At 43.9% G+C, this 13,301-nt stretch overlaps 1 protein-coding gene across 1 annotated transcript in view; it reads right to left on the reverse strand.

Moving 5' to 3' along the window:
- The window catches only part of OTUD3 (OTU deubiquitinase 3), a 139,712-nt gene that overhangs the window by 13,779 nt on the left and 112,632 nt on the right, over positions 1–13,301 (reverse strand). Inside the window, exons 9-10 of the transcript XR_010118942.1 lie at positions 10,389–10,449; positions 438–598 (exon numbers count right to left, since the gene is read on the reverse strand). The gene's annotated coding sequence lies outside the window, so the exon portion shown is untranslated. The remainder of the gene's footprint in view (positions 1–437; positions 599–10,388; positions 10,450–13,301) is intronic.

The raw sequence follows: 13,301 nt of genomic DNA on the forward strand, positions 1-13,301 counted from the left end.
CAAACTCCTGAGTTCAAATGATCCACCTGCCTCAGCCTTCCAAAGTGCTGGGATTACAGGTGTGAGTCACCACGCCCAGACTTAATCTGGTTTCTTTTTTAAAATGACATTGATGCTCTTGAATCCAGACCAGTTGTCTTGCAGAATACTCACCAATTTGGATTTACCTATTGCTTCCTCATGATTATCAGGTTAAATGTTTTTTGTAAGAATATTACATAGGTCAGATGAAGGGCGTGCACACTTTCAATGTTACTAGTCACTCCCAAAATACTCTCTTGAATGGATGTGCCAGTTTACACTACTGGCGGCACCATAGCCAGCACTTGATAAGATCACATTTGTCAATTCTTCCCAATCTGAAGAGTATAAAATTGTGTATCATTGTTTTCACTTGCTTCCCCTGGCTGTTGGTGCAACTGAGCATTTTTACATACACATTATGGCCGTTTGGATTTCTTCTTCAACGAATGGTCGGTTGGTATCTGTGCCAATTCTGGACCTCTTTGTCCTAACTTCCATCCGGGTCCTTCCTGGCTCTGCTGGGTTGGAGAAGGAGGCAGGGGGAGTGTGTTCCCTCAGGCTTCTATATCAGCGGCTTCCAGGAGGCAACACATTGGAAGACAAGACAACAAGTGTTTGCTACATATGTTGCAAATATATTCTGTAAGCATGCCAATTGTCTTTTATTTATGGCATTTTTATAATATAAAAACTTTTGGCGGGGCGTGGTGGCTCACTCCTGTAATCCCAGCACTTTGGGAGGCCGAGGTGGGTGGATCAGCTGGGGTCGGGAGTTCGAGACCAGTTTGACCAACATGGAGAAACCTCATCTCTACTAAAAATATAAAATTAGCTAGGCATGGTGGCACATGCCTGTAATCCCAGCTACTCAGGAGGCTGAGGCAGGAGAATCGCTTGAACCCAGGAGGCAGAGGTTACGGTGAGCAGAGACTGTGCCATTGCACTCCAGCCTGGGCAACAGAGTAAGACTCCATCTCAAAGGACAGGCACGGTGGCTCACGCTTGTAATCCCAGCACTTTGGGAGGCCGAGGCGGGCGGATCACGAGGTCAGGAAATCGAGACCACAGTGAAACCCCATCTCTACTAAAAAATACAAAAAAAAAATTAGCCGGGCATGGTGGCGGGCACCTGTAATCCCAGCTACTCGGAGAGGCTGAGGCAGGAGAATGGCGTGAACCCGGGAGGCGGAGCTTGCAGTGAGCTGAGATTGTGCCACTGCACTCCAGCCTGGGCGACAGAGCGAGATTCCATCTCAAAAAAAAAAAAAAAAAAAAGACTCCATCTCAAAAAAAAAAAAACAAACAAAAACACCACTTTTAACTTTCATGCCATACAAGTTATCAATCAGTAATGTTTAGTACCTTGTTTGCAAAGTCCTGCATGACTCTCTGATCGTGAGTTTAACAATATTTTTCTCAGTATCTTTCTTCTATTGGTTCTCAATTTTGGGGTTTTACACTTAGGGCTTTAATCTTTTAATCCATTTGGAGTTTATTTTCGTGTGTAGTATGAGGCAGAAATTTTGTTTTATTTACCGATAAGGAAAGTCAATGATTCCAACACCTTTTGTTGAACAGACCAATGTTCCCCCTCTGATTTTATTTAATTTTTATGTATTTATTTATTTATTTATTTTTGAGATGGTGTCTCACTCTTGTCGCCCAGGCTGGAGTGTAATGGCACAATCTTGGTTCACTGCAACCTCCACCTCCCGGGTTCAAGCGATTCTCCTGCCTTAGCCTCCAGAGAAGCTGGGATTACAGGCACCTGCCTCCATGCCTGGCTAATTTTCGTATTTTTAGTAGAGATGAGGTTTCACCATGTTGGCCAGGCTGGTCACGAACTCCTTATCTCAGGAGATCTGCCTGCCTCAGCCTCTCAAAGTGCTGGGATTACAGATGTGAGCCACCGTGCCCAGCCTCCCCTCTGATTTTAATGTTTTCTTTATCATGTAAGTTTCCACCTATGCTTAGATCTATTTCTGGGCTTCCTTTATGTCGCTTTGGTCTATTTTTCTACACTTGCCCTAATATCACTCTGCCTAATTACTATAATTTTTTTTTTTTTTGAGACAGAGTCTCACTCTGTCACCCAAGCTGGAGTGCAACAGTGCGATCTCAGCTCACTGCAACCTCTGCCTCTCAGGTTCAAGGGATTCTCCTGCCTCAGCCTCCTGAGTAGCTGGGATTATGGGTGTACACCACGATACCCAGCTAATTTTTGTATTTTTAGTAGAGATGGAGTTTCACCATGTTGGTCAGGCTGGTCTCGAACTCCTGACCTCAGGTGATCCACCCATCTCGGCCTCCCAAAGCACTGGGATTACAGACGTGAGCCACTGCACCCGGTTTTTTTTTTTTTTTTTTTTGAAACAGAGTCTCACTCTGTCACCCAGACTGGAGTGCAATGGTGCAATCTCAGCTCACTGCAACCTCCACCTCCCAGGTTCAGGGAATTCTCCTGCCTCAGCCTCCCAAGTAGCTGGGACTACAAGTGTACACCACCACGCCTGGCTAATTTTTTGTATTTTTGTAAAGACAGAGTTTCACCGTGTTGCCCAGGCTGGTCTCAAACTTCTGAGCTCAGGCAATCTGCCTGCTTCGGCCTCCCAAAGTGCTGGAATTACAGGCGTGAGCCACCAAACCTGGCCTAATTACTGTAATTTTTTTAAGTCTTCATATATACTAAGGAAAATCCCTCTTCTCTCTTCTTTAGATATATTTTGGTTATTCTTTTTTTCCAAGAGATAGGGTCTTGCTGGATGAGATGGCTCACACCTGTAATCTCAGTACTTCAGTACTTTGGGAGACTGAGGTGGGATCACTTGAGCCCAGGATTTGGAGACTAGCCTGGGCAACATAGGGAGACTCCATCTCTACCTAAAATTCAAAAATTACTTGGGCATGGTGGTGTGCACGTGTAGTCCCAGCTACTTGGGAGGCTAAGGTGTACGGATCACTTGAGCCTCACAGGCAGAGGCTGCAGTGAGCCATGATCATGCTACTGCACTGCAGCCTGGGTGACAGAGTGTGGCCCTGTCTCATAAAAAAAAAAAAAAAAAAAAGACAAGGTCTCACTCTGTCACTCAGGCTGGAATGCAGTGGTGTGATAATGGCTCACTACCATCTTGAACTACTGGGCTCAAGAGATCCTGCCACCCAAGCCTCCCAAGTAGCTCGGACTACAGGCACATGTCACCACAGCTGACTAATTTTTTTTTTTTTTTTAAAGATGAGGTCTTGCTATGTTGCTCTGGCTGCTCTGGAACTCCTGGCCTCAAGCAGTCCTCTTGCCTCTGCCTCCCAAAGTGCTGGAATTATAGGCATGAGCTACCATGCCTTGCCAAGAGCGATTAAATCAAAAGAAAAATAAAATACCAATATCTTACATATGTACACAAAACAAAAAGCTTCTCTGGTACATAAAAAAAGTTATAACTAAAGTAATAGACCAACTGGAATGATTCAATAGAAAGTTTGTAGGACGCAGTCGTGTGCTATAAAATGGTTTAACAATCAACTCTTGTAAGGAAGGTGGAAATCCCTAATTTGTAGAGTCTGCCAATTTCTTCAGTGTAAATACCCCCAATATGGCTGATCCCGAGTTACCAACATGATACCACTGAATGTGGAGCTGGGAAAATAAATGTTAAGTTGTACTTTATTAAAATATGAAACTTTGGCTTTGTGAACAATACAAAAGTCACAGACTAAGAGAAATGCTTCCAAAAGACATATCTGATAAAGGACTTGTGTCCAAAATATACTGTGAACTCCTAAAACTCAAAAATAAGAAAACGAATAACTCAATTAAAAAATGAGCAAAAGATCTGAACAGACACTTCGCCAAAGAAGACAGACAGATAACAGGTAAGCATATGAAAACACATTTAACATCGTGTGTCATTAGAAATTGCAAATCAAAATAACCATGACATACCCATTAGGATGGCTAAAATCCAAAACATTAACACCACAAAATGCTGCCAAGGACGTGGAACAGGGACTCTCATTCAATGCTAGTGGGAATTCAAAATGGCACGGCCACTTTGGAAGACAGTTTGACAGTTTCTTTTGTGCTTGTGTGCAGTGGCTATTCACAAGTGTGATTATAGCATACTCCAGTTTCAAACTCCTAGGCTCAAGAAATCCCTCCTGACTCAGCCTCCTGAGTAGCTGGGACTACAGGTGCATGCCACCACACCCTGCTCCAATTTGACAGTTTCTTACAAAGCTAAATATAGTGTTACCATTCGATCCAGCAATTGTACTCGTAAGTATTTACCCAACAAAGCTGAAAACTTATGTTCACTCAAAAACCTGCACACAAATGTTTACAGTAGCCTTATTCATCATTTCCCCAAAATGGAAGCAACCAAAAGGTTTCTCAATAGGTGAATGTATAAACAAACTGTGATACGGCCATACAATGGGATGCTATTTAGCAATAGTATAAGAAATAAGCTATCAAAAATAAATAAGCTATCAAATCACAAAAAGACATGGAGGAACATAAAGGCATAAATTAATTCAATCTGAAAAGGATATATACTGTATAACTCTAGCTATATGACATTCTGGAATAAGCAAAACTATGGTGACAGTAGAAAGATCAGTGGTTGCCAGGGGTTTGGGAGGACAGAGGGATGAAAAGGCAGAGCACAGAGAATTTTCAGGGCAGTGAAACTGTTCTGTAGGATATGGTGATGGTGGATACATGACATTATGCATTTGTCAAAACCCATAGAACTGTGCATCACAAAGGTGAACCTTAATGTATACTATGGGCTTTAATAATGATATATCAATATTGAGTCATTAATTTTAACAAGTGTGCCACACTAATTCATGATGTTAATAAGAGGAAAATCTGTGTATGTGTTGGGATAAGGGGGCGGTATATGGGAACTCTATACAATTCTTCTGTAAATCTAAAGCTGTTCTAAAAAGAACCATCTATTAATTTAAAAAGAATTCCTATTGTCATAAATGCCCTGAAGTTATTGTGTGCGTTCTCGTTACAATGCAAGCATGGTAAATACTTTATTTTCTTCATTTGTTTCAGGTCTATTTTGTGTTTGAGACGTTTTGGTGCTCTCGGGCAGTACACCTCAAATTTTCCTGGTCTACAAGTAAACTGGGGGATCTTGCTAAGATACGGATTGTGATCTACCAGGTCTGGGGGAGAGCCTGAGATTTTTATATTTTTAACAAGCTCCCTGGTGATTCCCATGGGGCTGGTACATGGTCCACACTTGGAATAGCAGGACCTACAAGCAGACAAACAAGACTGGAGACCCAGACTCCACCCTTTGTACTATGTTTTCTTTCTTTTTCTTTTATTGTAGAGACAGGGTCTTACTATTTTGGCCAGGCTGGCCTCGAACTCCTGGCCTCAAGCAATCCTCCCACCTTGGCCTCCCAAAGTGCTGGGATTACAGGTGTGAGTTACCATGCCTGACCTTGTATTCTGTTTTCTTCCTTTCTTTTTTTTTTATTCCTTTTCTGAGATGGAGTCTCGCTCTGTCACCCAGGCTAAAGTACAATGGCACGATCTCGGCTCACTGCAACCTCCGCCTCCCAGGTTCAAGTGATCCTCCCATCTCAGCCTCCCATGTAGCTGGGACTACAGGTATGCACCACCATGCCCAGCTAATTTTTTGTATTTTTAGTAGAGACAGGGTTTCACCATGTTGGTCAGGCTGGTCTCGAACTCCTGACCTCAAATCATCTGCCTGCCTCAGCCTCCCAAAGTGCTGGGATTATAGGCATGAGCCACCACACCCGGTCTGTATTCTGTTTTCTCAATAAGGAGGAAGAACTATCTAATTTTATGACTATGCTAGCCAGTAGTTATATTTTTAAAAAAATCAATCTTGAAAGGTCTGTTTCCACCGATGTTTCATCCTGAGTCATATCTATTTTCTATTTCCAAAGGCATTGGGATTCCCTGCTACAACTAAATGAGTCAGTTGAGATCAGAAGTTCATATGTCCAAGTGAAACTCAGCGAAAGGTCCATAATGCTCCCTGGCAGTCAAAGGGCCACTAAGTGTTGGTATTTGCATAAGTCAAGTGCGTTTTGCATTCTAGAGGCGATCAAGGTCACTGCCAGAGTCGCCCCGACAATGGCTACTTTGTGGTCAGTAAGAACATGCTGCTTACTTGAAGGAGAGTCTTAAGCAGGTGGCAAATGTGATGAGAGAAGGTGATTGCACAGGACAGATTTCATGTTCCCTGATAGCTAGGGCTCCGGGCGAAGCCTCACAGAGGATTGGAGCCCCATTTCTGCCATGAACTTGCTGAGCCTGTTTCTCCATCAATACATTGGGATGATTGAGCTCCATCTGTGTTAAAATCTCCTCCAGCTCTGCATAATTATTTTTATTTTAAGCATATTCATTCCAAATCAGGGCCTGGCTCTTCATTTTCCAGGCAAGGGTTTCAAGTTTCCAACTGCAGCCTCTGCGCCTGCCATGCTCATCCTGCCTTTGGTCCATAGAACAGTGTTCAGATGAGGTGTCTGTCCTTCCAGCTGCCCGACTTCACATCTTAAAGCCAAGGAAGAGTCCAGTTCCGGCAGGGGGCAGCCTCTCCTGGGCAGGTCAGAAACAACTCCAGGATGTGAGCAAAGATAGAACCCACTCTTCCCCATCCCTCTCCCCACAGTTTCGACTGACCTCAGCTGGCCTCAGAGACATTTGGCTGGAGAAGATCCTGGCTCCATTTTGGAGCCAAAGAAGACTTTACTGCAGTTTGATAGACTCAGAAAGTCGACTGAAAGAATGATGGAATGGGCGGCCAGCACTAACCAGGGCACCTATTTGTTGTGAGAAAATCAAACTCTTTTGATTTTTTTCATTTTCATCTTCATTTTTATTTTTTTTAGGGAGGTGGTCTCACTCTGTTGCCTGGGCTGGAGTACAGTGGCGTGATCATAGCTCACTGCAGCCTTGAACTCCTGGGCTGCCATCCTCCCACCTCAGCCTCCAGAGTAGCTAGAACTACAGGCACATGGCACGATGCCTGGCTTCAATGTAAACCAAACACAGACTCTCTGAGGGACTATGAGTAGGTGCTTCCCCACATCCATGGATCTTCTCAGTAGTAAGACCTGGGCTCTAGAAACTTGGGGCCACAGATCTCTCAGAGATCTGTCCAGTGGTGAGTTGATTGGGGCCCAGACAAGCAGCTTGTCCATCAGCTCAGAGTCTCTCAAAGGCCAGGCCTAGAACTCATCTGGCTGCCTTGCTACCTGGTGTCTGGAAGGGGCCCCCTAGGCACACAGATGTACCATTTATTCATCCAGTCCATCACCCAACACACACTGACAGGGCCCCTTCCATTCCACAGGTCCTGTGCTACATGATAGGGGAACAAGAAGGACAGCAGTGTGCCACCTCCCCTGTCCCCTCTGAATTTTGGTGGTTTGTTTATTTGTTTGTTTGTTTTAATACATACGAGGTTTCACTATGTTGCCCAGGCTGGTCTGAAACTCCTGAGCTCAACTGATCCTCCCACTTTGGCCTCCCAAAGTGCTAGGATTACAGGCATGAGCCACCATGCCCAGCCTGCTCTGAGCCTTCAATGCAGGAGAGGAGAGGAGTGGGGACTGGCTTTGATCCCCCTGAAGCCACTAGAGTTTTCCTCTCAGAGGATGTCCCTTTTTATCTTCTGTGTCTGGGGACTCCCCATTTGTTTTAAACTGAAGTTTCTTGCATCTTCCTGGCGTGGGATGTAGAGAGACAGAGGAGTATGAGATGCTGGGAGTTTCCCGTCTGATGGGAAAGACCATTTCATATTCTCCAGGGTTCTCAGTCTGAAGGAAGAGACAGCCTCTGTATTAGGCTGTTCTTGCACTGCTATAAGGAAATACCTGAGACTGGGTAGTTTATAAAGAAAAGAGGTTTAATGGCCTCATGGTTCTGCAGGCTTTACAGAAAGCATGGTGCCAGCATATGCTCGCCTTCTAGGGAAGTCTCAGGAAGCTTAGTCATAGTGGAAGGTGGAGAGGGAGCAGGCACATCACATGGAGAAAACAGGAACAAGCAAGAGATCTCAGAGTGAGAGCTCACTCATCACCAAAGGGATGGCCCAAGCCATTCATGAGGTATCTGCCTCCATGATCCAAACACCTCCCACCAGGCTCCACCTCCAATATTGGGAATTACGTTTCAACCTAAGATCTGGGTGGGGACAAACATCCAAACTGTGTTAGCCTTTATCCTTAGAGACCCCCAGGCTTTGAGAAGCCCCTTGTCTGGGGGACAGAGCAGATATACAAATACGAATATGCAAAGATGTACAACACTTTATAAAAAGGCAGAGGGCTGGATTATTGCTGAAGGAAGGATAAGAGGTGGGTAACCCACAGGGGAAGGCCTTTGGAGTAAGATATATGGAAAGAGGGATTCTTTTAGGCCCTGTTTACTTCAAGCAGAAAGGAGAAATCTGCTTTCATAGTCATGCTTAGAGATTTTTTTTTTTTTGGAGACAGGGTCTTACTCTGTTGCCCAGGCTGGAGTGCAGTGGTGCAATCACAGCTCACTGCAGCCTCAACCTCCTAGGCTCAAGGAATCCTCCCACCTCAGCCTCCTGAGTAGCTGGGACTACAGATGTGTGCCATCATGTCCAGCTTATTTTTAAAATTTTTTCTAGAGACGGGGTCTCCCTATGTTGCCCAAGCTGATCTCGAACTCCTGAGCTCCTCCGGCCTCAGCCTCCCAAAGTGCTGGGATTACAGGTGTGAACCACCACACCTGGTATGTTCTGAGAGATTTATAATACGAGTGGGGCAATCAGGCCAGAGTGGGGTGGATGTGAGATGGCTATTCTGGGGCAACAGTTCTTAAAGTAGAAAACAGCATGAAGTATGCTCTCTGGAAAAGATGACGAGGTGGATTCATTTGTATCCCTGGGTCAAATCCCACAGAGAGGTGAGAGCAATGGAGAAATGAGGCCAATCTGGGGAGGAGGTCCAGAATCACCAGGCTGCCTGGTCCATGAAGGGCCATCCAGTCCAGTTTCCTGCTGCAATAAAAGACTTGCTCTAGGCTGGGCGCAGTGGCTCGTGCCTGTAATCCCAGCACTTTGGGAGGCCGAGGTGGGTGGATCACCTGAGGTCAGGAGTTTGAGACCAGCCTAACATGGAGAAATCCCATCTCTACTAAAAATACAAAATTAGCCAGGCATCGTGGCGCATGCCTGTAATCCCAGCTACTTGGGGGGCTGAGGCAGGAGAATCTCTTGAACCCAGGAAGCAGAGGTGCGCCATTGCACTCCAGCCTGGACAACGAGACTGAAACTCTGTCTTAAAAAAAAAAGAAAAGAAAAGAAAGAAAGACTTGCTGTATGTAGCCCCTAAATGGGCTGTTGGCCTCCTCCTAAAAGTCATTCTAACACTAGCCACTCGTTTCCTTTGGGTCGTAAAACCACCTGCTAAAAGGAGGTGCTCTTTACATCTAGCCTAAACTGACCACTGCAATGTAATGTCTTTCTGTTGAAAACACTGAACTGGCTGGGCATGGTGGCTCACGCCTGTAATCTCAGCACTTTGAGAGGCCGAGGTAGGCAGATCACCTGAGGTCAGGAGTTTGAGACCAGCCTGGTCAACATGATGAAACCCCGTCTTTACTAAAAATACAAAAAATAGCCAAGGGTGGTGGTACGTGCCTGTAATCCCAGCTACTTGGGAGGCTGAGGCAGGAGAATCGCTTGAATCCGGGAGGCAGAGGTTGCAGTGAGCCAAGACTGCACCACTGCACTCCAGCCTGGGTGACAGAGCAAGACTCCATCTCAAAGAAAAAGAAAAGAAAAACAAAAGAAAGAAAGTAAATAGTGAACTGATTGAAGATAAGGGCTGGTTAACAGTATTCCGCCTTCAAAAGCAAGGCTTTACAGTGCCATAGGTTGAGCCAAGAAGGGCAGTGGCCTATAGCAATCTGGCCCTGCTGACCTCCAACCTGTGTTTCACCCTTTGTGCTCCATTGGGCTGGGCTTTTGTCACTTCCTCAACATCACACTTCCTCCTTGTGTGCAGCCCTAGTGGTTACAGTATTCTCCAGAATCCTTGGGGGTGCTGGAAAAGCAGGCCCTAGACTGGGTTTCCAGAAAAGACTCCCAGAGTCACATCCCAGAACTGATCTGTTAAGGGAACGGCTGCTTCTACCACAACAAGGAGCTGCTCATCAAATCATGAAGCTGTTGTTACCACTTCTATCCCCAGAGTCACACCTCTACTATGACAACCTATACCAGCAAATCGATGCTTTACATCCTGCCTCTTTTCCCACTCACTCAATTCTGATTTCAATTCCCAAGCAAATATATCTGATAGGCAGAATCTCAAAATGGATGAAATCTTACCTGCAAGGAAGTCTTAGCCATCATTTTCATCTTTCCAGCCTCTGCAGAGTAGTAAGGTACACTAGGAGATAAAATAGATGTTGAGCAAGCCAGTTCACAGATAACCTCCACAGTTAGTAATCCCTTCATTTATCTGACTGACATGCATAACCCTCTTCCCATATTTGTACTTCACTTCCAACTAAGTGGTCCTCCTTTGAGCCTATTGTTCAGTAGCATGAAGACCCCAAAATGGCCATATGGTCTTTCTCTCTCTCTCTGTCTTTTCATTTTTTTTAGACAGGGCCTCACTCTCTCACCCAGGCTGGAGTGAGGCAATCAGGGCTCACTGCAGCCATGATGTCCTAGGCTCAAACTATCCTCCCACTTGAGCTTCCCTTGTAGCTGGCACTACAGGCATGCACCACCACACCTGGCTAATATTTTTTAGTAGAGAATAGGTCTTGCTATGTTGATAAGGCTTGCATTGAACTCCTGAGCTCAAGCGATCCTCCTGCCTTGGTCTCTCAAAGTGCTGGGATTATAGGTATGAGCCACCACACTTGGCCATGTGGTCCCTTTTTTTTTTTTTTTGAGACAGAGTCTCACTCTATCACCCAGTCTGCGTAACTCTCTCACCTCAGCCTCCTGAGTAGCTGGGATTACAGGTGCACACCATAATGCCCGGCTAATTTTTGTATTTTTAGTAGAGATGAGGTTTTGCCATGTTGGCCAGGCTGGTCTTGAACTCCTGACTTCACGTGATCCTCCCACCTCGGCCTCCCAAAGTTCTGGGATTACAGGCATGAGCCACTGCACCTGGCACATGTGATCGTCTTTAACGCTGAGTTTACTTGAACCAATTTTGCGTACCCTAGTAAAGGCATTCCTCGCTTGGCTACTAATATCTTCAGCCTCAAGACTGGGCTGCAGAGGAAGCTGTTGGCCCTGACTCAATCAATAAACCAACTTGTCAAATCGAGAAGCTGCTGCTGGAGCTGCAGCTCCAGAATGTAACGCCCCTCCTACACACTGTACTGGCAAAACCACTTCCTCCAGCCTTGACTCACTCAGCCATTAAATCAGTTCTAAATTCAAGGCTCATATGATTGTATCTTATTTACAAATCCTGAATCTCATTCAGAAACCTAGCTGCAAAAGAGACCAGGCATGTTGTCTACAAGAAGTTCACTTTAAATATAAAGACATATATAGAATAAAAGTAAAGGGAAGGAGAAAGATATACCATACTAATACTAATCAAAAGAAAGCTGGAGTAGCTATGTTAATTCCTGCAAAGCAGATTTCAGAGTAAGGAAAATTATCCAGAATAAAGAGGGGCATTTACATAATGATGAAGGGGTTGATTCTTCAAGAAGACATAACAGTCCTTAATGTGTATGCCCCTCACAACAGAGTGTTAAAATACGTGAGGCAAAAACTGAGAGGACTGCAGGAGAAATAGACAAAGCCACAATTATGGTTGGAGACATAACCACCCTCTCTCAGTAATGAACAGAGCCAGCAGGCAGAAAGTCAGTAAGGACATGAACTGAACAGCACTATCTAACAGCTGGATCTAAATGACATTTATAGAATACTTCTCCCAAACAACAGTAGAATACACATTCTTCTCAAGTTCTTGTGGAACACTCATCAAGACAGACCACATTCCAGGCCATAAAACATACCTTAACAAGTGTAAAAGAATAGAAATCATACAATGTATGCTTTTAGACCACAATGGAATTAAACTAGAAATAAAAAACATAAGATAGCTAGAAAATCTCAGAATAATTGGAGATTAAACAACACTTCTAAATAACACGTGGGTCAAAAAAAATCTCAAGAGGAATTTAAAAATATTTTGAACTAAATTAAAATGAAAATGTAACATCAAAATTTGTAAGGTGCAGTTGGGTGCGGTGGCTCATGCCTGTAATCCCAGCACTTTGAGAGGTCAAGGCAGATGGATCACCTGAGGTCAGGAGTTTGAGACCAGCCTGGCCAACATGGTGAAACCCCATCTCTACTAAAAATACAAAAATTAGCTGGGTGTGGTGGCACATGCCTGTAGTCCCAGCTACTTGGGAGGCTGAGGCAGGAGAATCACTTGAACTCGGGAGTCGGAGGTTGCAGTGAGCCGAGATTGTGCCACTGCACTCCAGCCTGGGTGACAGAGTGAGACTCTTTAAATATAAAGACATATATAGATTAAAAGTAAAGGGAAGGAGAAAGATATGCCATACTAACACTAATCAAAAGAAAGCTGGAGTAGCTATGTTAATTTCTGCAAAGCAGAAATTACCCCCCAAAAAATTTATGGGATGCAGTGAGAACAGTGTTTAAAGGAAAATGTATAGCATTGAACACACACATTAGAAAAAAAAAAAGACCTAAAACCAATAATCTAAGCTTCTACTTTATGAAACAAAAAAAGGAGAGCAAATTAAGTCCAAAGTAAGTAGAAGAAAAGAAATAACAAAAATTAGAGTAGAAATCAATGAAATTGAAAATAGAACATCAATAGAGAAAAGCAATGACACCAAAAGCTGATTCTTTGAAAATATCAGCAAAATTAATAAATCTCGAGCTGGGCAACTAAGAAAAAAGACAGAATACACAAAAAACTAATATTATAAATAAATGAGGGGCCATCACTACTGATTCCATGGACATTAAAGGAATAAAAGGAATATTATAAACAACTCCATGCTCAGAAATTTGATAGCCTAGATGAAATGGACCAATTCCTTGAAAGATCCAGTTAGCCAAAACTCACATAAGAAGAAATAGATCATTTGAATAGGCCAGCATCTATTAAATAAATTGAATCAATAATTAATAACCTTCTAAAATAGAAACTACTAGGCCCAGATGGTTTCACTGGTAAATTCCACCAATATTTAAGGAAAAAATCATATTAATTCTCTA

The sequence above is a fragment of the Symphalangus syndactylus genome, chromosome 22 (assembly GCF_028878055.3).
Source record: "Symphalangus syndactylus isolate Jambi chromosome 22, NHGRI_mSymSyn1-v2.1_pri, whole genome shotgun sequence".
NCBI lineage: Eukaryota > Metazoa > Chordata > Mammalia > Primates > Hylobatidae > Symphalangus > Symphalangus syndactylus.